Source organism: Wyeomyia smithii, chromosome 2 (genome assembly GCF_029784165.1).
Source record: "Wyeomyia smithii strain HCP4-BCI-WySm-NY-G18 chromosome 2, ASM2978416v1, whole genome shotgun sequence".
In the NCBI taxonomy this organism is placed as follows: domain Eukaryota; kingdom Metazoa; phylum Arthropoda; class Insecta; order Diptera; family Culicidae; genus Wyeomyia; species Wyeomyia smithii.
In genome coordinates, this window is record NC_073695.1 from 174,399,183 (window position 1) to 174,424,905 (window position 25,723).

General features: G+C 38.8%; 1 protein-coding gene across 2 annotated transcripts in view; it reads left to right on the forward strand.

Annotated features, from left to right (window-relative positions):
• The first annotated feature begins 2,184 nt into the window (after positions 1-2,184).
• LOC129721307 (neuropeptide CCHamide-1 receptor-like) overlaps positions 2,185-25,723 on the forward strand; it is a 177,003-nt gene continuing 153,464 nt past the window's right edge. For both annotated transcript variants that reach the window (XM_055673741.1, XM_055673742.1), the window contains exon 1: positions 2,185-2,984. The gene's annotated coding sequence lies outside the window, so the exon portion shown is untranslated. The remainder of the gene's footprint in view (positions 2,985-25,723) is intronic.

The window sequence follows — 25,723 nt, forward strand, 5'->3', positions numbered from 1 at the left end:
AAAGGTATTGATGATTCCAATAATTTTGAGAGCCAAAACGATTTGTTTGATCGTCGTGTTCCAAAAAATTAAACCAATAGCGTAAAATGGCATCTTGTGCCTATAGAAACGTCTATGCAAAATTTAAACCAAATAAAAAATGACAATTAAAAAACATATTAAAACTGGGACATTTTTTGTGGAACTGCTCTGTATGGCTACTTCCAGGGAATCAGTCAGGAGACGTTGGAGAAAGTGACAGTCAGTGTTTAGACGTCTATCTCTAGAGCAGCAAAAGGTTGATAACCACTGGCCATGCAACTAGCCGACTCGCTTACTAACATTTAGGGCATCTTCAGCGGTGGTCTATTTTTGAAACAGCTTTATACTAGATTTACACCAGCGAAACCTAAATAGAACTAGCTAATATAGACCAACTTTTCGTTCTCCGCACCGGTGTTGTATATCTTGTTGTTTTAAACCGCTGACATCTGTCACACTGTCAACAATTCAATACCCCATACTATCAGTTAATGAGACTTGTTATAATAAAAAACACTCAATATTCAACAAACGGGAATTCGATAATTTTTACGCACATTTAACGATTACTTTGGCAAGACACTTCATATCCACAAGACTTTATGGATTTGACGGTTTGACCCGATCGTCAATGACATTTCTCAGGATGGATTGGTATGATCTAAAATTTCTGCTACAAGTAGGGTTTCGGAGGATAGCGAAAAATATATGATCGCGTAGATGTTCATCTTCCGTTTTCGTCTCATCAATCTTTCAAAATCTTGCAGTTCTTCAAACTTGGTTTGGGTTTTGAGGGTATTGGGTGACATTGCGCAGCTCGACTCAAACGTTTTTCGCTATTTTCGAGTAGGTGACATACTGCCAGTTATGCTTCAAGCTTAAAAGGAGCAGTCATTGTCATTTGTCCTACGGCTTATCTAACCCGCAAAGTCGAAAAAATACGAAAAACGAAACATAACGCCCCCAGCGATCATTTAGTTTTGTTCGAGTTGCTCGAAACGAAATGCGCAATGTCACCCCCGCATTTTGAGCGTTTTTAGTTCAGTGTCTTCGAGGAACATTTTTCTGGCCTCCTAAGTTCTCCTCCAGTCCCAATACAATTATGGCGACAGTTATGGTCTTTCAGAATTTCTCCTTTTTCTGGTCGATTTCCTTGATGCCAAAAACGACAAACCTGTTCATATTCTGCTTCAGAAAAGCCACAAAAATGAATTGTGAGTTGTCATAAAAAATCTTTGTTTTGTTTATTCCCCAACACTCGCAAAACGCTTATATGGATATTGCCAAAAATGAAGTATTGAATTGAAATATGACATTTTACCCACCTATTGGCAGCGTACAAAGGGTTTTAGAACGATCTATTTCTTGTTCCAAAAAGTGACAAAAATAGACCAAAACGTATACCAGTTTCAAATTTTTTCAATTTAGATCTGGTATAAAACAAAATTTACACCACCGGTGCAGCAGAGTCTATGTTTATAATAAGAGTCCCGCAAAGATGAAACCAAAGGAACCAAATCAGTGTCAAACGAGGGTACCAATCGAGCAATGTAAATAAACAAGGTGAAAATGTTAGGAGTGGATGAAAAGTGTTGTAATTGAGCGTAATAAAGAATATGTGTTTTTCCGAAGTTTTACTTACACATTTCAATCCAACATTAAAGCTGTACACTGGTTCACTCAAATTTAACAAAACATTACCGGTGTAATCTTTCAAAACTGTGTACCTTGTGAAGAATCTCAAAAAATGATATTCGCTTATGCATGGTGACAAACAGAACTGTATAGTTCTTGGCAACAAACGGCACAAAAACTGTGTTGCCGAAACGATAGATTTTCTCTTCGCGCGACTCTATATACACATAGACTCTGCGGTGCAGCAGTGAATTTGAGTTTGTTCCAAAAAATAGAACAAAACAACGATTTGGACCACCGCTGAAGATGCCCTTACAGTTCCTTTCCTCTGCCGGCGGCAAAAGTTCGTTCCCATTGAGAATAAACCGTCGGAATCGGACATGCGCATAATTTTCCCGCCTAAAACTACACACCATTCATGACGTCACACCACACCGTTATACTCCTCGCATTACCTTTCCGGCGAACGAAGATGGGAATGCACATCGCTATGACCGGAACGGGAGATGGCAAACAGAGCTCATCAGCCGTTGTGCATGGATCCAGCTGAATCAACGCTAAATAGCAACCTCGACAGTCAGTATCGTTTGTGGTAGGCTCGGAATCAGACCGCTTGCTCCTGCGGGGCATATCTGGTAAGGAGTCTTCGCGAAAACGGTAAAGCTAACTACCAGCTGTACCAGTGTTTGAATTTACACGTGGTTTCGCATTCCCGCAAAACGCGAACTTGGATTGGTAATTTGAATGCGACTGATTGATCCAGACGTGAATGAAATGTTTCATCGTTTCCATCAGTGTAATGTAGCTTGCAACACGCGAGTGAAGTTAAACGGCAATGGCCAGTGATGGAGGCATATTGCTTCTAATTGAAAAGATCAACAAATTGAATCAGGCAAACGTCGGAACGAGAAAAAATCAAAGCATAAGTGATACGTGAGAATAGCTGTCAGTTGGTTTGATAGATGGAAATCCGTGGGGTTAAAACATCTGAAGCGCTGTGTTGATGGGAATGAATGATTTTTCTCGCTTTGCTGGAAAAATAAGCAGTTTTTTATTGTAGTGTTTACTTTGCGCGATCAGTGATGCCATTGTTTATACTGGGAGCTGTGAAAAGCAGTGTGCCTCAACCAGAAATTCTATGACAGACCCTTCGTGTTAAATCAAAGTGCTGGGATAGCTGCGGTGTGCTTTGCAGTATAAAAAAAAATATTTGGAAATATGGTTTATATTTTAGAAGTTGATGCTTTTCGCAAGCAAGAATGAAAAATAGAATAAAATAGGATTTGCTTCGTGCTGTTATAGTATTTTTGAAATAGTGCATCTAAAAGGTAAATTATTTATAAATATTTTGCTTCATTATCTTCGAAAAATTATACAGATTATTGCTGGTACAGATATTTTGAAAAATAATAACTGATATTAAAAAATCAGAACTGAAAAATATCATCTCGTTTTGAATTGAGAATATCGTTGTTAACTTAGGTAAACGAATGGTATTTTTCAATGTTATTATGCTGTATGTTATTTGTATTTGCACCGTATATATTTATAACTTGTCACAATGGATGGTCTTCCAGTATGTATGAATTTCGGTAGCGATTGTTAATGTCAATGTAAGCGTAGTGCTAGTCTCCAGTTATTCTGTATTCGGTTTCAAAGGTTGTGTCTTATAAATAGAAACAAAAATCACAGGAGGGTTGTGTGCAAAGCCACGACCGCAAGGTTGAAGTAGAATACTTTTACACAGCTCTACTTACGGCTGTAAATTAACCTACGGCCGGCGTATCGGTTCGCGCCGCTTATCGCGTTTAGCCTGGCAGAGACCTAATGCGCACGGCCAACACAATAGAAAGGTGTTTTCACATTGAAAATTAGACACGGCTTTACTGGAGTAAGTGTTGGCAAATGACGCGCGTCTAAGAACACCCGAACTGTTTCGCCGTGCCGCTTCCATTTACTTCCTTATTACATCGGCTTTAGGGAAGTACTGGCTGCACCTACCGCTGAGGCTGTTACCATACTGCTACTGGTGGTACCCAAAGCTATTAACTCTTCAAATTAAGTGTTTTATTTGTCCTCAAAAAAAAAATTGTTCAATTCCATATCGGATATGATGCAATCGCATCTCTGTAATATTACCGACAGTAATATTCTTCTAAACAGAATGATCCTACTTTTTCATTAGAGGAAGTGCCGGCTGAAGTACCGCAAAAATCTCGCCCGATCGCTCGCGTTAGCGTTCAGCCTGGCAGAGGCCAGAGACGTGGTGACCAACCACAGGGCAAGTGATTTGTTTAATTTGAAGGCAGCCACAGGCGCGATCCGCTGCTATGGTAGTTACTGCTGCGTGCCGATATCTGCTGTTACTGCAGTCAACGTTGTGGACGGTCCATTCAATTTCCCCCGCCGACTAATGAATGTAGCTAGTTTCCCAGAAACACTCGTTTATAGCCGAAGGGTGCTACGTAATAGGCCACGCCTTTCAGTTCAGGTTTACCATTTCCATATGTTCTTTAGACGAATTATTCCACAATTCGGATTTGATTTTTGTATCCAGCGAATAAACACCGATGGTGCTCTCACACACGCAACGGTTTTAACCCGTATCTTATTGCGGTTTGTAACAGCAAGCGATTTCGTTTGCTCGCTGTTGCGTGTTGCATCATGTTGCAACTTGGCGGCTGGGAGACGACGAAATTCTGTTAATGCTGATTGATTGAAGCGACTTCATATTAGCTCTGCATAGTCGAACTAACTGCTTTTGTGAATGCGTTCTAACAGGGCAGTTTATTATTCAATATCGGTTACGCTGATCGCAGCCTTTGCGCTGCCCCTACAGTGGGGAGTTTACTAAATAAAGTAAAAATTAGACAACTACAACAGAATTTGATTGCATCCCGCACAGAATGTCTGCTTGTGTTGATGCCAGAAAATTATTAACCTTCAATTTCCATTCAATTATTTTTTTATTTGCCTTGAAAAAAGCATTTTGCGGTTCAAAATCGGCTGCTAATTATAACCTTTAAGCTGCCCTAACATTGGGGGAATTAAAATACACGGACAACATGCACTGTGGAAGCTATTTCACATTCAGTAAATTAGACGGGTGCGACAAATTTAAATTGCTAGGATGCATCACAGAATACTTGCTTGCGTTGACAAAAATTATTTACTTTCAATGACTTGTTCATTTGCCTTCAAAAAGGCATTTTGATTTCCAAAATTGGATTTCCTGATGGCAATCTTCATGCTGCCCAACACGGGGGGAATAATGGCTGTCTGGCGACACACGCTGAGAAAAACCGCGCTGCTCCTGAGACGTGGTGACCAACCACAGGGCTAGTGCTGCTGCTAAGGAAGGACGACTGCTGTTGTCGCTGTCTAGAACTATTATGAGCGGCTCCGGTTGAAACAGGCTCTTATATAGGCCAAATAGCATGTTTTCATTTGCAAGGTATATGATACTGTCGACCGTGCTTGGGAAGCAAGCATATAACGACCAATCAGAGGTCGAATTTTTCGTTTTGACAAGGCTTGACTATTTTCAATAGTACAATAGTTTGAATAATAAAGTTACAATTATCTTTTTTTGGGAAGAATCTTAGAAGATTTTCCAATCTATTGCTGCAAGAACGAAGGAAATCCATCGAATACTAACCGATTTATTAGCATTTGAAATTGGACATATTTTTCACTTTTCTAGATTTTAGATTTTCATTTCACATCCCTATGTAGCCGAACTTCCTGAGAGAAGTATTCTACTTCAAAAAGTACCGACATCAGAAAGTTGACGTCTAGACTAAGCTTTGCTTCGAACTTTAATCGCTTAAGTATTCAATATTCAATATACCGTGGAATGGGGTTAAATTGATCACCTGAAAATTTTTGATAAAAAATACTAATTAAAAGATATTGATCTTACAACACTAGGAAATGTTTACGTGTCCTAAAAGGCAACTTTTGCAAGATTCACATACTTATCAAAATTAATCTTTGCATACCCTGTGCAATTTTACATATTTTCGAAAAAATCGTCTAACTCAATCAAAACTCAGTCAAATTTGATCAAACAAGTTTCTAAATAACAAAAAAAAGTATTGAATTTGCTTAAAATAATCTCAATTAGGGGTTAATTACTTTTAATTTGGAGAAGTGAGTAAAGTTTGATAAAGGCTTAAAAAATATAATTTTCAACAATGACTATTCCATTCCATTAAAGTAATACTGATGAATTCGCAGAAAACCACAAAGATTTCAATTTCAGAGCTACTTTTTGAGCTATTGCAATAAACCGAATTGAAACCGATCTAACGATGATCAAATGAGAGCAAATTTAGCGAACTGCAGCTCGTGAACCAAAATGAATAGATTTTAACCAGAATTATTGATATTTTCGTTTCCAAACTAGCTGTGATTGATATTTTTTAGTTCAGAAATCATCATTTATCATGAACTTGTCGAAAAAAGCCCTTTTACTACAGAATGTATGGATTTCAAGGGTGATCAATTTCACCCCGATTTATCTCATAGTACCTTATGGAATTCTCGACTTGATTTCATGAAGTAGAGGATAGAAATTTCACCAGTAGCCATATTGGTTTTTCTAGAGCACATACCAGTACTTGTTTTAAATATATACTATTTCGGGAAAATGTACATGAAGCTAGTTAATTGGAAAATATTATAAAAATTGATCAATTTCTTTATTTTTTAAATTTTTGTTTCGATCGGTAACATAAGTAACGTAACGATGTTTCAATACATTTTTATACACTACAAATTTGGACTAAAGGATCTCAGAAATTTAAATATTCAAACAAATGAGGATTATCAGTTTTAAAAATAAAATAAATTTTCTCGATTTACTCGGATATCACTCAGAGGCTCTTTACCAGAGGATACTTTTCATTCTGGCAAAATACAAACGACCATGCGTCCACTTTTCATTTAGATATTGGAAACAAACAGCCATTTCGTTGCGTAGTTCGTAGTTCATTTTTCTCTCATGAGTCTTACTTTCAAGATATTTCGAGAAAGACATTTTTGTGCGCGAGGGTACATTGAACAACTTCATTCATTGTTTAAAAAGTAAAACTTTATTTTGTAAGCTTTTTGTTCATAAGAGGCGATGAAAAATTGAGTAGCAAAATTCAAAGTAGATACCAAAACAATATTCATATTGAATCACAACAAAAGTATTCAAGTTATACTCATACATTACTACTGTAACATACCCAGATATTGAAAAATTCGGATTAAAAACTTTTGTCTCGCATGAAGAAACCTATATTGTTATAGATAGGGATTGAGTAATTTGAAAAAAAAATTAAAAAGGCGTATGCAGTTTACACTTTGTTTGAAGAATTTTTGGTAAAAAACCTCTGGTTGTAAAGAAAGATTGACAGAAATGAGATGTGGAAAATTTGAAATGTTTTGTAAGAAAAGTTACACTATTACACTAAAGAAAAAGAACTTTTTAACTGCAAAAAAAATAAAATTTAACAGCAAGTTATTGAAAAAAATAAAAGAACATATCATTCTTTTTGGGCGAAAAATTGGAAGCTTACACTGGATGAAGAAATCTCAGATATCTTTTTTTCTTAAACGTTAAGCTTTAGAGCACTTTTCGTGCTCATACTCTAATGGTCATTTCAGAAAATAACTCAAGCTCACATTAACTTTCTGAATACATCCGTTTTTGCGACATTTTAAATTGATGTTTCAAAAATTTGAAATATTTAATGGACATATAGTTAAAATTTCCTATACCTTAATTTGGTGTATCTTGAAATTGAACTTACCTATATAATTAAAAAAGAACACTTTTGATACAAAACGTAGTTGAACGCTTTTGCTTAAAAAAATCTTAAAACGGTGTTTGTTTTTAAGCAAAACCATTTTTATTCCCTGCTACGTGATATCAAAACCCTGTCTTTTCGCCGCGGTTGATCTCGGTCTAATCGTTCGGTCAAAAAACCAAACTACCCAAATTATATTTTCGCTTGCCTTAGTAATGAGTTAACTTCGCGCGCAACATTGTTCGATTCGTCACTTCCCGATCAGAAGAGCATAACTAAAAAAATACAAAATTCTATCAACACGAGACACAAATAACAAATTTTGATACTATTTCATATTTTCCCATATGCGTTTGTTAACGAAATTGAATCTGAGTGAGTTATAATAACAAATCCTGAAATGACTTTGTTCTGAAACAAGTCTAAAGCAGGTATTAGCAGGTATATGCTATCTTATTTTGTTAGAAAGCTGATACGTTAGTAACAAAGTTTGATGTGGGTTTGATACTAGTGGAATCATTTTTGTTCTAATTTCTGTTATTTTAACACCTAACGGGATCAAATTCAAAACACAGCCTGAAAGGTTTTTCTCATAACAAACTAACAGCTTTTGTTACATTTTTGTTTTGCCTTTTTGATCGGGTTACCACGGTGACCAAACCTTTCCGTCGCAGTCGTGGAGATGCAGAGGTAAACTCGATCTCCGACAACAACGATTATTCCCAAGTTGCCATATACGTGGTTCCCTGTGCAACTTCGGAAGAGCAATTACGAAATGTGCGGTCGTCAAGCTCATGCTCAAAACTATTTTAATTCTCTACTACACTATCTTCTATTTTATCAAAAAGTGCGCTTCGTCGCTAGTTGGTCCGGTAACATTGTTGTTGAATGGATCGCTGATTAAAAAAATAATACAAAGTATACAGCCCTAGGGGTTGCATGAAATGGTGACGTAGGACTAAATGTATATATTATATGCTGCGATAAACTGTTCATAGGCAACACTACCGTTTATATTTGATGGTCGTTATTGTAATACTAACGATGCATGAATACATGAAAATTTTACCCTACACTATAAAAAATCGACACGTTACTGCAAAGTGGATTCCACTTACTTCTGTGCAAATAGATGAAACTTTTTATATCTAAGTGGAATACACTTGGGTTTCACTACACAGTATAAAATCAAGTGTCTTACACTTCGGTTTGCCATGTCATGCATACCAAAATCAATCTTTTTACACTCAGATTTCAATACTAAAACGCGATAAATGCCAAAACACGTCAAAATGCCGTGGATTCCATTTAAAATGGATATGGGTCGACCTGTTAAAATGATTGGGTTGGATTATTGGTGTTCATGTGTAAAAAGAGCATTTGGTATGAGCGTGTGATTTTTTTTCAGTATAGTAGTAGTCGTGAAAATTCTCATAACTCTTATCTTCAAGTATTTATAGTTCTAAAAAGAACCGATTCCATAATCTTCAACTCGAAATGTGTGCTATAGAAAGCTGATGATCGCACCACCTCCGGTAGTATTGAATAATTTGTTGGCCGCGCATAAAATTTGCTCTCCGCTGTGCCCTCCAGTAGCTGTGCCAGCAAAATATCCTGCAGCGTACGATGGTAACTGTTGCTGCCGTATGCAAAATAAAGGTAACATGCTCCGCACTGCCTGGAAGTTGACTCGTATGCAGATCTCGTTTCTCAATGTCGCGTACCTCTAACAGCTATACTCCACCCGCTATTGTGTGACAAACTAGACTAAAGCTGAATTTTCTACACGCAGTCTTTCGTATCGAGTTCAGCGTAGATTTTTGCCATTAGGGCGTGGCCACACAGCTTGGAGAAAGAGGAACAAACCAAAACACTTGGTTGAGTCAAAATATGTAGGCAGTGGAATTTATTTCGTCCATGTTGTTGTTATCTGTGCTCGGGAAGCAAGCCAATAACGAGGGAAATTATGGGAAAGCTTGACCTTGGAACTTTTCACCTTTTTCCACCATTAAGCAGTAAAGCAACAATGTTGAACGTTATATCGAAAAATTGTTACACATTTTATCTATCCACCGACATATAAATGACTAAGATGCATTAAGTCGTTTGCTTGCTATAATCGTTTGAAATCTGACGCAACATTTGCCAGTTTCATTTTCAATTTCACAAAGTGTAATCTAGTATAGAAAACAAATACGTAGTCCTACGTCAAAAATTTTCCGACTTTATGGAAGACGACCAAAATGATACCTGTTTACAAACCAGAGACTACACGAAAAGTTTGAAATTACCACAAAATATCTATTCTTTGCTGTCTAGAAAAGCTTCTGGAATTTCTGGTTTATGGGGTCATGCTATATTCAGTGAAATCGACTATATCGAATTATCAGCAACGATTTGTCCCTCATCGCTCTACAACAACTAACTTGCTATACTACACCAGCGTATTGTTTCGTGAAAATGAATGTCGAAGTCAAGTGGACTCGCTATATAACGACTTTTCTTTGCATTCCACACCAATTCGCACATCTTCGTAATTGAGAAGCTGAGGCATTTGGGCTTCCCCGATTGGACTGGTTAATTTCGCACTAAACCGGAAGAAGCGCATTTGTCCAGGTGAGCTCTGCACGCTCCAGAAAATTCGACATCCCGTCTGAAGTTCTATAAGGGAGTATACTGGGACAGCTGATTTTCGTCATTTTCATCAACGACTTGTGCCAACAAATTTTTTCTGAAAAGCTGCTTTTCGTTGATGGTCTCAAAATTATTCGAATAGTTAAGTCCATGTTGAATTGTATTTGTTTACAAATGGACATCGATTGATCATCGGTCGTTGTACCGCTTAGGGCACTGTACTGTGCTTTAGTACGCAGAATACGCTGCTCCTATATGGGCCCCGTAGCATATCGATACCCTTTTCCTATAGTGGACCACTCGACAGATCAGCTCAATTTATGCGAAAACTCGAGAGATAGGTATTTAGAAATCTTCCATCGTTTGTATGTATGTTCCAGCATGACTCGCGAATGCCTGAACCGATTTCAACCGAACTTGGCATAAGTGTTCTTTGTACAAAGGAGGTGGTCATAGAAATATTGGGATTAGGGAGGGGCAATCCCCGAAGCAGGAGAGGGTCCTAAATGGTAAGAAAATCAGGTTTTTTATGCATTATGGGAACTTTTTGAACGAATACGAAAATTTTCAGGCCTTTGGTCATGTCTGGAGGCCGGAAATTGATATCCAGAGATCGGAACATGATGTCAAAAAGAGGGAGGGGCAACTATCAAAGAGGGTGGGGGTCTTAATTGATAAGAAAGTCAGGTCTTTTAGTGCATTATGGAAACTTTTTGAATGAGTACGATAGCTTTCATGCCCTCGGTCGATCGTGGCCAGAAGTTGATGTCCAGAGACCGGAACATGATGTCCGATGTTTTTCTTAAACAAAGATGGCGACTTTTGGTTTCTGGGAAGCTGTATAAGCTGTATAAAACTGTGGAAAATGTTTACAAACCTCCCAACATTGGGTTTTCCGGAACCAGAATGACCTTTAGAAACCAGAGATATAAGTCCAACGATATTTTTTAAATTCAAGATGGCGATTTCCGGTTTTGGAATTTTGCGAAAAACGAATATGCTCTGCAATATGTATATTTTCGGGATGACGTCCAGAATCCAAATATTCATATCCGGCGCCAATTCTTAAACCCCACATGGTGACTTACATTTTCTGGAAAGCTAATAATAATAATAATAATAATAATAATAATAATAACAATAATAATAATAATTTGGGATGAAATTACCATGGCTTATATAAAAGCCCGTGGTCCCCGTGGTTCTGTGGTTAGCGATGTCGGTCGGCTAGCTCTCCCACACGGTTGTGATATCGGGTTCGATTCCCGATCGAGTCGAGGATCTTTTCGAGCTGGAAATTTTCTCGACTCAACACTGGGGCACGGTGTATCGTTGTACTTATCCTACACATGCAAAATGTGCCAAAAACAATATCGATAACGAGTTCTCTCAACTAATCTAGTTGATCGCACCGCTATTAGCCCCAAGGCTAAGCGTGCGATATTGTTTTTTTATACAAAAGCCCTAGACGCCCTAGACGCCCTAGATACTAAACTGAAGGATTTCAGAGAAAATAGTAACTTGTGGAGATTTCCATCAGAGGCTTCCCATTATTCAAAAATCAACACCAACTGATGAGATCTATGCATGTTTGAAATATTCTTTCTTTTAGATGCATGTGACTAAGGTAAATTAAATATATTTAATAGGCTGATATAAAATACCATGACCTATAAACATATTTGAACTAACATTTTTAGGTCACTTTGAAACAGACATGAGAGTTCATTTGGGAGATAACTATGCTAAAACCTTCGCTAAAAAATTATTGGAAATCGGATAAATCGGGCAAGTTACAGTTGGTATCTCCCTGAGAGTGTCTTAAGCTGCATAAAATTTCCACCAGACTTTAGTAATTTGGTAGCTTCGAAAGTGGAATTAATCGATAATATTAATCTGCAACGGAACACAGCTATATATTAGAAAGATGCTCAAAAATATAATTGAAGCAACAATTTTAACGGGAAAGGGCGAAGGTGAAACAGTTTGAATGCCAGGATACCACTTGTGTCTTCAGATCTACCGTTCAATTTCAAGAGGCTTCAATTCCCTGTAAGAATTTTCTCTATTACTAACAATAAATCACAGGAACAATCCATTAAACAATGTGGAGTATATTTAAGATCACCGTCTTACGGTCAATTATATGTCTCATTTTAGCTCCTGATGTATTTGAAATGATAGTAAAAAATATATAAATATAAGAAAATTAAAGAAAAAGCAGAAATTTTTACACGAGCAAGGCGTACCTCCAGCTAGTAAGTTAATAAAGCCAAGCGGTCCACTAAAGGTTAACTAACCTTCTAATCCAGCCAATCTGCATCAGAATCACGGGCAATATTCATAGAGTAAATTCACCTATGGTGGACCCCTTCCTTATAGTGGACCACTCGTAAGATTAATTAAATTTTCTTTGAATGAATCGGAATTAACCAATAAATATTTCTCGTGATTGAAAGTTTCCGGATAGAAGTCTCTCGAGTTTTTGCATAAATTGAGTTAACCTGGCGAATGGTCTACTATAGGTTTATTTACCTTATTTTAAGCAGTTAGCATCTGTTTTGCAGGAAATTTTCTTCAGTTAATTTCTACGATTGATGTTTATTTAAATATTTCTTTATGACGAACGGTATTTTATATATTCGCAAGTCAGCTAGGTAGTCGGAGTTTTTGTCAATATCGATCAAAATTCAAAAGTTTGAGGGCTGTGTTTTCGGCTGAATAAAATGGGCGCCACTGATTGAGCCGTTCCTTACTCAACATCTGTAATTAGACGGCGTGGATTTATTCAGTATTTGCAATAGCAACCATTCAAACCAATTTTCACAACAAGGCATATTGTGGTCATAATAAATACTTCATATTTCTAGAGAAACATTTAAAAAGGTCCTATCTGCTTTGATCGATCACTTTCATTCAATCACCAAAACTTAATAAACACATTTAATGACACGTTATTTGCACAAGTTGATAGTGGAGGGATCACTCTAGCCTTCTGAACGAAAACCACGCTTGGGAGATTTACTAAAGCTAAACCATCACCAAAATGAAATGACGCTTCGAAAAAACGATGAAAGCAGATAGAACCTTTTTAAATGTTCATCTAGATTTGATTCAATTTGTTTATCCCTTGTTTGTAAATGCACTTAACAAAGTATTATAGCGGGGGCGCGACCAGTGTCCAGTAAAACAGAACGTAAATCTCTGACAGCGGAGTGTAGCATCTAGGCCTTATTCTGCTGTTTGATTCGTTCGTTTTTGTCTGCGTTTGATAGCTTTGCAGGCAGTTTTTTTGGCCACATCCGGTGCCAAACCTTTTTCTCATGCTCGAACGCGTTCATTATACCTACCTTTATCCAAAAGAGGGCTGGGTTTTTGTCCCACTTTCGGTTCACTCGAGTTATCCTCGAGTGGCTCTATGTATGAGTACGAGTACTCACACCTTTCATTAGCGCAAATTTGTCGGTGACAATCTGTGCTCTGTACAACATTTGTGCATAATTATCTAATTTTGCTTATTCGAAAGATATTAACTTTCAGAACAAAGTAAGCAAAAGCAAGCTCCCATAAAATTATACTTGGTATAAATGAGAGCGAAAAATTGTGGCGGTTTTTGATTGCTCGCACTCGCAGATTTGACTAACGGTCGACACACAAATACAACAATCAACATTAGTGTGACTGATATACGGCTAATTATAAGACTAATAACAATAATACATTTTCTGTTTTAATTGCCATTGGATACATCTTTAAATTGGTCATAACGATTTTCAACAGTTGTTTATTTACTTCACCATTACCCTTCAACATGAGGGTTGAATAAGTGGTACACAAAAACTTTGTTATCCCAATTCAGTGTAAACACATCTTTTGTTGTTATGCAAGCTGCTAAGGTGATCGTGTTTCTCCCTATAGATGGACAGTAAACAAGAGACGTTACTCCAACCTTGGGATACACTGCCGCTTCAGTGAAGCGACGGATTAACTCTGCCGTGTTTTGTCTAGTTTCCGGTCATGCGTGCATCCACTGGGATTCATTCACATCTATTATGTTTTTTTCCTCCGTCAAAACAATCGGAAAATTTCTACCTTTGTTAGGTTGTTAGGTTACAGAGATAAGCAAGCTGAGAGAAGCCTTCCAGACCTTTCTGTCTCTTGTGATGCATATCCCGAAGGGTTAGTTTGTATCGGGTTCAATCAGGAAATGTTTACTTTTGCCTCTATTACTCGCTTACCTTGAAACACTTGTTCTACTAAAAGTGAGTTGTTTATGCCGACTTTCGTTGTTTATGACTTCACCTACAGTCAGGTGTTATAACCGACATGTTTTTGAACGGTGATGCAACAATTTTCCACTTGATTCACTTCAACGGTTGACAAATGTGTTTAAAATGAAGTACTTGCTACCGTCTAGTATTTCTAAATGTTTTTTTTGTGGATAGCTAAAAATTTTGAAATTGTTTTGTGGAATTTACTTTTAAATGCGTAACTAAAAACTCACTTTTGTTTTTATGGAAACACATTATTTAAAAACTAAGATCAAGAAAATACTTCAAAATTGTGTTCAAATCCGAATACCGTTAAGTAAATGTCTTGAGACTCCGCCATGATTGTTGTATTCATATGAGTGGAACTGCCAAACTGTTTCATAGTATTAAAATATATTGCTTAACTCCTCAGATTTTCACCTATCCATTTTACTCCAATGTTCGTACCCAAAGTTACAATATTTGTCATATTTCTCAAGCACACCAGACAATGAAAAACACAGCAGTAATGTTTCGAAAATCTTTTCGATCTTTCCCTTTTGGTATCCCTGACCACAGTGTGAACATGGTTTTTTTTCTGCTTCCAAAGTGTTTACGAGTGCTATGCCAACAACCGAAACGTCGGAGAGAAACTAAAATCAAAACAACAAAAAGGCGGAGCCAACCAAACAAGATATAAAGCATCGTAAGCCAAATTATTAATGTCCGAATGTTTACGCTAGTGCATTCCGCTTTAAGGTTCTGTGGTCAGCCGTACACCGGGATAGCCAGCTCAAAAATATGTACGAAAAGTGAATATGGCAGTAATTTTTGTTCAAAAATTACCTTCCATCGATCAAAAATCGGTAATAAAGTTAGCGAATGAAAAACTCATAAAGTATATTTCCGTGTGGAAACAAACCCGGGATAAATATTGTGATTGAATGCGAAAAAGAATCGTTTGTCTGTTCGAGAAAAATATTAAAAAAACTGCGTGTGCGGTGCGAACCGCCATCGCTGCTTTCTCGTTCGAAAACAACGGTTTCGTGATAAATCGAATCAAAAATAGCACACGGAAAACGGTGTCTCAAAGCGCAGAAATAAAATTCAAATTAGCATTGAATCAGCGTAGCAGCGTGTCAAACGAAAGGAACGAGCAGCTTCGAACCCTATCTGGAGACAAGGTATGTCAACCGTGCGATAAATGAGAAGTCAAGGTTGATGTGAACACCATCGATGGGATACTATTCAACACATCACAGCCGCTTTTTATTTTGTTCTTAATTTCTCAGTACAAATTGCTGTCACTGCTTACGATTCAATACGTGAAACAACATTGTCGACGATACGTTTGAAATAAACGAATTGAAAGACGTAGGAATTTCTGATCCATTTGCGAAGAACGCCCTGCAAATGTCAAAGCTTATTGTGTACTAAGAAGGTTTAGATATATTTAGGCTGCTGCTGCCGGGGAGCAGCCTCATTAATACTGGATCGATAAAGAAGCTGGTTTCGTAGTGAACCGATCCAAAACAAATAGAAATTATTTTTGCTTGCGGAGAGTGTAACACTTTTCAGTTTCACTACAGATTAGTGCTGTCTAAGTAACATTAAGCTGTTGTACGAAGTCGAGGATTTTATAACTTTTTTTTTAAAAACAAAATCGAAAAAACGTACTGTTTTACCCTGGAGTAGGGTAGAGCGGGGCTAGTTGGGTAATGAGGATATCTTTAATCGTGAAATATGGGTGCAATGTAGCATATAACCATAAAAACTAAATGACAGATCGAAGTGCAGTTTTAATTAGGATGTATAATAAATACAGGTTGGAGCCAAATTGGCCATCAATTCTACTAGTTCCCAAGTTAAAACTATTTGTTCAAATGAAGCTAGCTAAGCTATCGGTAAAGAAGTTCCTTTCATTAATTTTAAGTTGTGTAAAGACAACTTTTACCACAATTTTGCTTCCATACTTTTAAAGTCATTGTCATATTAAGTATATGAGGGGCTAGTTGGTCATATACACATCATCAATGAACTCAGTAAAAAAAGTATATGCAATTTCTGGTACGGTACATTTCGTGATGTAAACTAAAACCACAGACAGACGTTCAAGCAAGAAAAACATTAATCAGAAATTCCGTGCCAATTTTCAAGCACAAATAGGCTTCAAATCATTCGTTTGAGAGGTGCAAGTATGCATGGATACTCTATAACAAAAATCACAGGAAGGTTGTATGCAAAGCCACGACCACATTTAACACGACATCATTGAACGGGAACGGAACAAAGGCTACGGTTATGCAAAACGCGAATGACGGCGCGATGCGATTCGCCTTACCGTGGTGAAATGTACATGTCTTTTTAAGGCGAAGTAGAGCTATACATTTCAACACATTTCTTGCCAAATACTAAGCGACGCAAACTCGTAATAATAGTCAGAGTATGCATATAGATGAAGATAATTAACTTTGGATTATAGCGCAAAACGAGAAAATGTTAACTCTTCAAATATTCATTTGTGTTCTTAAAATTTCATTTGTTCAATTTAATATCCGATGAAATGTCTGTTTATTATCTGAAGAAGCTCTTATATAGGCCAAATGATGCATTCCCAATTTACTAGGTCCATAATTCTGCCGACCGCGCTTAAGAAAGCAATCGTATAACGACCAATCAGAGGTCGAATTTTGTGTTTTGACAAGGCTTAAGAATTTTCAATAGTACAATTGCAATTTCATGCATTTGGTAGAAATCTTAGAAGATTTTCTAAGCGAATGCTGCAAAAACGAAGGAAATCCATCGAAAACTAACCGATTTATTAGCATTTGAAATTGGACATATTTTTCACTTTTTTAGATTTTAGATTTTCATTTCACATCCCTATGTAGCCGAACTTCCTGAGAGAAGTATTCTACTTCAAAAATGCAATCAGAACTTTTCGTGCTTTTTTATGCAGATATGACATTTAGATGAGGACTTATGGTATATCATGTGCGGAACCTTTAAGGCACAGTTCAGACCTTTTGTTTCAGTAAACTGTTGTACCTTTCATAAATCTTTGTTTATGCAACGAAAATGATGAGAATTAAAAGTTAGAATTATTTTGCCTTTCATTACATCCCTTAGGTGAGTTCAAAAGTTATGCTTATATTGCATGCACGACAATATATAAATTTCATCATTTTCGCAGTATTATATCCAAGGAAAATTAGGAATACGGAATAAATAAATGGTTCGATTTCTCCTACCTCTAGTAGAAGGCCCTTCTCCAGCGTCCCAACCAGAGGTTGGACACGTGTTACCTCTGGCTGCTTTTACATTGACCTCCGTACTGGTACTTGGTTTCTTCGATGCAATTCCCCAATGCTGGTCCTTCGCGCGTTTCCGAGCATCACGCTTGTATTTGGCGTTCATATATTTAGACATAGCACTGAATACACTTCCGATGGATTTCTCAATAAATGCAATAAATGCACTCGTAGTCTCTTACCCGAGAATAGTAAAACACTTCCAAGAAATGTTGCACTAGTAAAAAGACAATTTCCACGTGTTGTAACGTGCTGGAGCACGAAATCTATGTCTGTGATAGGGAACCTTCACGTTCACGAGGCAAGACTGGAGAAACGCGTCTAATAATGCGGTAAAATTTTTAATGTCTTTTTGTGCAAATTATTGTACTCAGACAAAAACCTGTTTTGAATTGGATGAATTTTTAGTGAATAAACGTTAACCGTTTGTTATTTAAAGTTGGTCATGCTGATCGCAGGCTTTGCGCTGCCCCTACAGTGGGGGGTTTACTAAATAAAGTGAAAATTGGACAACTACAACAGAATTTGATTGCATCCTGCTCAGAATGTCTGCTTGTGTTGATGCCAGAAAATTATTAACCTTCAATTATTTTTTTATTTGCCTAGAAAAAAGCATTTTTCGGTTCAAAATCGGTTGCTAATTACAACCTTTGAGCTGCCCTAACATTGGGGGAATTAAGATACACGGACAACATGCACTGTGGAAGCTATTTCACATTCAGTAAATTAGACGGGTGCGACAAATTTAAATTGCTAGGATGCAACACAGAATACTTGCTTGCGTTTTTTTTTTTTTATTCTCGCTTATTTTCCGTCGGTCTATTTCCGCCTCTGTTGTGGCCAATTACCGACGCCCAGGGAGGCGACTCCACACCCAGGACCCTAACTCACGACCCGTTTATTAACGGACCGGCGCCAACGGCTTTACTTCCTCATGCGATGGAAGGCGTGATCCCAGAGATTTTTCGCTTCAGAAAATCTTCCGGTGTCGGCTAGGATTGAATCTAGACCAGTTGGGTTGGTTGTGAGTGGATCACGCCACCCCACAACCATCGACACCTTTGCTTCCATACTTTTAAAGTCATTGTCATATTAAGTATATGAGGGGCTAGTTGGTCATATACACATCATCAATGAACTCAGTAAAAAAAAGTATATGCAATTTCTGGTACGGCACATTTCGTGATGTAAACTAAAACCACAGACAGACGTTCAAGCAAGAAAAACATTAATCAGAAATTCCGTGCCAATTTTCAAGCACAAATAGGCTTCAAATCATTCGTTTGAGAGGTGCAAGTATGCATGGATACTCTATAACAAAAATCACAGGAAGGTTGTATGCAAAGCCACGACCACATTTAACACGACATCATTGAACGGGAACGGAACAAAGGCTACGGTTATGCAGAACGCGAATGACGGCGCGATGCGATTCGCCTTACCGTGGTGAAATGTACATGTCTTTTTAAGGCGAAGTAGAGCTATACATTTCAACACATTTCTTGCCAAATACTAAGCGACGCAAACACGTAATAATAGTCAGAGTATGCATGTAGATGAAGATAATTAACTTTGGATTATAGCGCAAAACGAGAAAATGTTAACTCTTCAAATATTCATTTGTGTTCTTAAAATTTCAGTTGTTCAATTTAATATCCGATGAAATGTCTGTTTATTATCTGAAGAAGCTCTTATATAGGCCAAATGATGCATTCCCAATTTACTAGGTCCATAATTCTGCCGACCGCGCTTAAGAAAGCAATCGTATAACGACCAATCAGAGGTCGAATTTTGTGTTTTGACAAGGCTTAAGAATTTTCAATAGTACAATTGCAATTTCATGCATTTGGTAGAAATCTTAGAAGATTTTCTAAGCGAATGCTGCAAAAACGAAGGAAATCCATCGAAAACTAACCGATTTATTAGCATTTGAAATTGGACATATTTTTCACTTTTTTAGATTTTAGATTTTCATTTCACATCCCTATGTAGCCGAACTTCCTGAGAGAAGTATTCTACTTCAAAAATGCAATCAGAACTTTTCGTGCTTTTTTATGCAGATATGACATTTAGATGAGGACTTATGGTATATCATGTGCGGAACCTTTAAGGCACAGTTCAGACCTTTTGTTTCAGTAAACTGTTGTACCTTTCATAAATCTTTGTTTATGCAACGAAAATGATGAGAATTAAAAGTTAGAATTATTTTGCCTTTCATTACATCCCTTAGGTGAGTTCAAAAGTTATGCTTATATTGCATGCACGACAATATATAAATTTCATCATTTTCGCAGTATTATATCCAAGGAAAATTAGGAATACGGAATAAATAAATGGTTCGATTTCTCCTACCTCTAGTAGAAGGCCCTTCTCCAGCGTCCCAACCAGAGGTTGGACACGTGTTACCTCTGGCTGCTTTTACATTGACCTCCGTACTGGTACTTGGTTTCTTCGATGCAATTCCCCAATGCTGGTCCTTCGCGCGTTTCCGAGCATCACGCTTGTATTTGGCGTTCATATATCTAGACATAGCACTGAATACACTTCCGATGGATTTCTCAATAAATGCAATAAATGCACTCGTAGTCTCTTACCCGAGAATAGTAAAACACTTCCAAGAAATGTTGCACTAGTAAAAAGACAATTTCCACGTGTTGTAACGTGCTGGAGCACGAAATCTATGTCTGTGATAGGGAACCTTCACGTTCACGAGGCAAGACTGGAGAAACGCGTCTAATAATGCGGTAAAATTTTTAATGTCTTTTTGTGCAAATTATTGTACTCAGACAAAAACCTGTTTTGAATTGGATGAATTTTTAGTGAATAAACGTTAACCGTTTGTTATTTAAAGTTGGTCATGCTGATCGCTGGCTTTGCGCTGCCCCTACAGTGGGGGGTTTACTAAATAAAGTGAAAATTGGACAACTACAACAGAATTTGATTGCATCCTGCTCAGAATGTCTGCTTGTGTTGATGCCAGAAAATTATTAACCTTCAATTATTTTTTTATTTGCCTAGAAAAAAGCATTTTTCGGTTCAAAATCGGTTGCTAATTACAACCTTTGAGCTGCCCTAACATTGGGGGAATTAAGATACACGGACAACATGCACTGTGGAAGCTATTTCACATTCAGTAAATTAGACGGGTGCGACAAATTTAAATTGCTAGGATGCAACACAGAATACTTGCTTGCGTTTTTTTTTTTTTTATTCTCGCTTATTTTCCGTCGGTCTATTTCCGCCTCTGTTGTGGCCAATTACCGACGCCCAGGGAGGCGACTCCACACCCAGGACCCTAACTCACGACCCGTTTATTAACGGACCGGCGCCAACGGCTTTACTTCCTCATGCGATGGAAGGCGTGATCCCAGAGATTTTTCGCTTCAGAAAATCTCCCGGTGTCGGCTAGGATTGAATCTAGACCAGTTGGGTTGGTTGTGAGTGGATCACGCCACCCCACAACCATCGACACCTATGTCGGCGGTGGGATTCGAACCCAGGCGTCGAGCGTGGTTGGCGGAGACGTTACCAACCACACTAGGCCCCCGCTCTACTTGCTTGCGTTGACAAAAATTATTAACTTTCAATGACTTGTTTATTTGCCTTCAAAAAGGCATTTTAATTTCCACAATTGGATTTCCTGATGGCAATCTTCATGCTGCCCCAACACGGGGGGAATAATGGCTGTCTGGCGACACACGCTGAGAAAAACCGCGCTGCTCCTGAGACGTGGTGACCAACCACAGGGCTAGTGCTGCTGCTAAGGAAGGACGACTGCTGTTGTCGCTGTCTAGAACTCTTATGAGCGACTCCGGGTGAAACAGACTTATAGGGATGAAAATAGGAATGAATTATTTTTCGTACGTGGAATGATATAACTTGAAAAATATGTGTGACTTCATTCCGGCTCAGAGCGATCATTTGATAAACTCCACCTCTTTTTTCAGTTTCTAAAGTTTTTCCTCAGTTTTGTAGCACGGATGCACAAAAATGATTTCTTGTCGAGCCGGACCGATAGCACTCTCATTGAAGCAACAAAATAACATGTTTTGTGTCGTGTTGTGCAAATGTTCCCGTCCCCGTGTCGCATGTAAGCAGATTATTGCGTTCAGTAGACAGTAGATAGTGTATCCAGCGAATAAACACCGATGGTGCTCTCACACACGCAACGGTTTTAACCCGTATCTTATTGCGGTTTGTAACATCAAGCGATTTCGTTTGCTCGCTGTTGCGTGTTGCATCATGTTGCAACCTGGCAGCTGGAAGACGACGAAATTCTGTTTATGCTGATTGATTGCATCGACTTCATATTAGCTCTGCATAGTCGAACTAACTGCTTTTGTGAATGCGTTCTAACAGGGCAATTTATTATTCAATGTCGGTTATGCTGATCGCAGCCTTTGCGCTGCCCCTACAGTGGGGAGTTTACTAAATAAAGTAAAAATTAGACAACTACAACAGAATTTGATTGCATCCCGCACAGAATGTCTGCTTGTGTTGATGCCAGAAAATTATTAACCTTCAATTATTTTTTTATTTGCCTTGAAAAAAGCATTTTGCGTTTCAAAATCGGTTGCTAATTATAACCTTTGAGCTGCCCTAACATCGGGGGAATTAAGATACACGGACAACATGCACTGTGGAAGCTATTTCACATTCAGTAAATTAGACGGGTGCGACAAATTTAAATTGCTAGGATGCAACACAGAATACTTGCTTGCGTTGACAAAAATTATTTACTTTCAATGACTTGTTTATTTGCCTTCAAAAAGGCATTTTGATTTCCAAAATAGGATTTCCTGATGGCAATCTTCATGCTGCCCCAACACGGGGGGAATAATGGCTGTCTGGCGACACACGCTGAGAAAAACCGCGCTGCTCCTGAGACGTGGTGACCAACCACAGGGCTAGTGCTGCTGCTAAGGAAGGACGACTGCTGTTGTCGCTGTCTAGAACTATTATGAGCGGCTCCGGATTTTTGGATTCAATATTCTTTGTTTTTCTTACGGTATTTTCATTATACATTTGTGTTTTGAACATTGAGAGAGATTCAATTTTATCAACTTTTCAACTCTGATGTTTTTAATGTACTATAAGTGTTACTACTTTTTCCTTTTCTACGTACATGATTTACATTTTAATGCTTGACATTAGAGTTTTAATTATTAAATAAATATACCTAGCTACTTATAAATAAAGCTCACGAATGAGCACCGCACTAGAGTTAAGTGCATTGTTTTTAGTGTTTTCAGCGTGTGCAGAGATTATGTTTTCGGTCATATCGATACCAGCTATTTGATGCACTTCTGATGTTCGGGTTCCGAAGGGCACGTTCAAAATCATTTTCAGGAACATGTTCTGGATCCGTTGACTCTTTTGCAGGTGGGTTCTCGCGCAGGTTCTCCAGATCGACGAGGCGTATAGAAGCATCGGCAGGATGACCTGTTTGTATACCGTCAAATTGACGACGGATAATTTCGATTTTCGGTTGATTAGCGGGTACAACTTCTTCATTAGCACTAAGCTTTTCGTTACTGTTTGTTCAATGTGGGGGCGATAAAGTAGCTTATGATCATAGGTCAAACCAAGGTAGTGAACATTTGACGACCAGGGAATATCCACATTGTTCAACCGAATCTTAGTTGTCGGTACCAAACGTTGACTATTCCGATGTGGGAAGACTATGGTCTGAGTTTTTGCTGCATTCACACAAATTTTCCATGAGGTGAGGTAATTCACAAAGACGTTAAGCCCAGTTTGCAGCTTTTTAACTATTTGGTTGATCTGTCTGCCCTCGTACATAATGGCGGTATCATCAGCAAACAGCGACAGGATGCCTCCATTGGGTAGGTCCGGAATATCTGATGTGAATAAGTTGTACAGAACAGGACCAAGGATGCTGCCCTGTGGAACACCAGCTCCTACGTCGTATGGGTCAGACAGGCCACCCAGCACACAGACCTGAGATTAGCGCAGCGTAAGATAGTTTTGCACAATCTTCACTAGATAAACGGGATAGTTGTAGCGCTGTAGCTTGTAGATAAGCCCGTCGTGCCACACGTTGTCGAATGCTTTTTCTATGTCCAGGCAGGCCATGGCAGTTGTTTCAGATAGCTCCTTGTTCCGATTGATGAGTTTTGTTACTCTCTGCAGTTGATATGTTGTTGAATGGCCTCTGCGAAAACCGAACTGTTTGTCCAGGAATATGTTGTTCACTTCTGCGTGGCACAGAATACGGCTGTAGATGCATCGTTCGAATACCTTGCTGAGGGCAGAAAGCAGACTGATGGGACGGTAGCTTTTGGGACATGTGGGATCCTTTCCTGGTTTCAAAATGGGAATCACTTTCGCCAGTTTCCACTTTGTTGGAAAGTACGCCAATTCAAGGCATCGGTTGAACACTTTTTCCACCACAGACAAGGCTGTTGGTCCAAGATTTTTGAGCACAAGGTTGAACACTCCGTCAAATCCGGGAGCCTTCATGTTCCGAGAGAATTTAATGTTGTTTTGTACCTCGTCCACTGTTATCCGCTGATCAGGTGGTAAGATATTCGGTGTGCGGGCCAGAATTACTATCGATTCACTGACAGCTGGTTCGATTCCACGATTCACGACCAAGATTGTGGGAAGCGGCAAAATGCTGAGAGATAGCACAAGCCTTTTCGCGGGAAGTTAGCAAAGTTTCACTATTCACTATTAATGGCGGAATGGGTTTTGGTTTGTTCTTCAACACTTTAGCCACACGCCAAAATGGCCGTAACAGTTGGGAAAATTACGTAATTCGGTTGCAAACTGTCTGTTTTTCACTTTCTCCAGACGTTCTTGAACGATTTTTGTCAGCTGTCTAGCGTAGAATCGGTGTCTAGGGTTGCGGGTACGTTGATATTGCCTTCTCAGCGAGTTTCGCAAGGAAATTATGCGCTTGGTGTTATCGTCGATTTGCGCAAACTTACGTGTCACTGGAACAGATGGGATGTAGCGGCACTCTGCTTCCTGGATGACGTCTATCATGGACTGTAGAGTACGATCGATGTCTCCAGTGCTGTTCAAAGTGATGTCCGCATCAAGATGGTTTTCAACATACCGCTGCAGCTGAACCCAATTTGCACGATGGTAATTTCTTCTTTGTTGAACTTGACGCCGCTCTACGTTAGCACCAATCTCAGCGATGACCGGAAGATGATCCGAGGAGAGCTCTGTTATGGTTTTCGGAATCGAAAATCGATCGGTGATGTTGGTCAGAAAAATGTCAAGCTTAGAGCCTACACCACCAGGAGAGATGTAAGTTGGCAATTCCGGATGAGCGGGATAGTAATATCCAGCTTCGGAATCTTCTACGATGATGTTACCATTTGAGTTGCACCTGGAGTCACCCCAAGCGGAGTGGCGCGCATTGAGATCACCTGTGATGACGAAATTGCCTCCTCTTCTAGACAGCTTTTGGATGTCGTTCTTCAATTTCACCGTGGTTCCATTTGCCCGTCGAGACTGCTTCGGACAATAGACCGCAATAAATGTGAGTGGTCCATCAGTGGTGGTAATTTCGATTCCTACAGCTTCGACAAAGGTTGTGTTGAAACTCGGTAGTGATTTGTATGGTAGTCCTCTCCTTATGGCGATTGCAACCCCGCCCCCAGCTGAGGTTGTGCGGTCCAGTCTGACTACCGAGTGTTCCGGCTGGCAGAAGTTTATGTTCGGCTTCAAATGTGTTTCGGTTATTGCAGCGACATCGATGTGGTGTGTGTTCAGAAAATGTAGAAGTTCTAACTTCTTGTTGGCCACAGAGCGGGCATTCCAGTTAAGGATTCGAAAGAATGGATCCATGACGGTAGTAAAAAGTCATCATGACCGCAATCTGTTCCTGGTTGGTGCGACAAGCCTTTGTTTGCTGATCGAGTTTAAGAAACAGCGTAGCTGTTCCATCGAGTACAAATTGCTATTTGCTGGGGGCATGATGGCAGCCTGTGCATAACTCAAAAATCCGGGGGGGTCCCGGCTAGGAACACCACCAGTTGGAGGAGGTGGAAACGGCAACGTACTTGAAGTCGCTGGCGGGGTTGGTGTAACGCTAGGT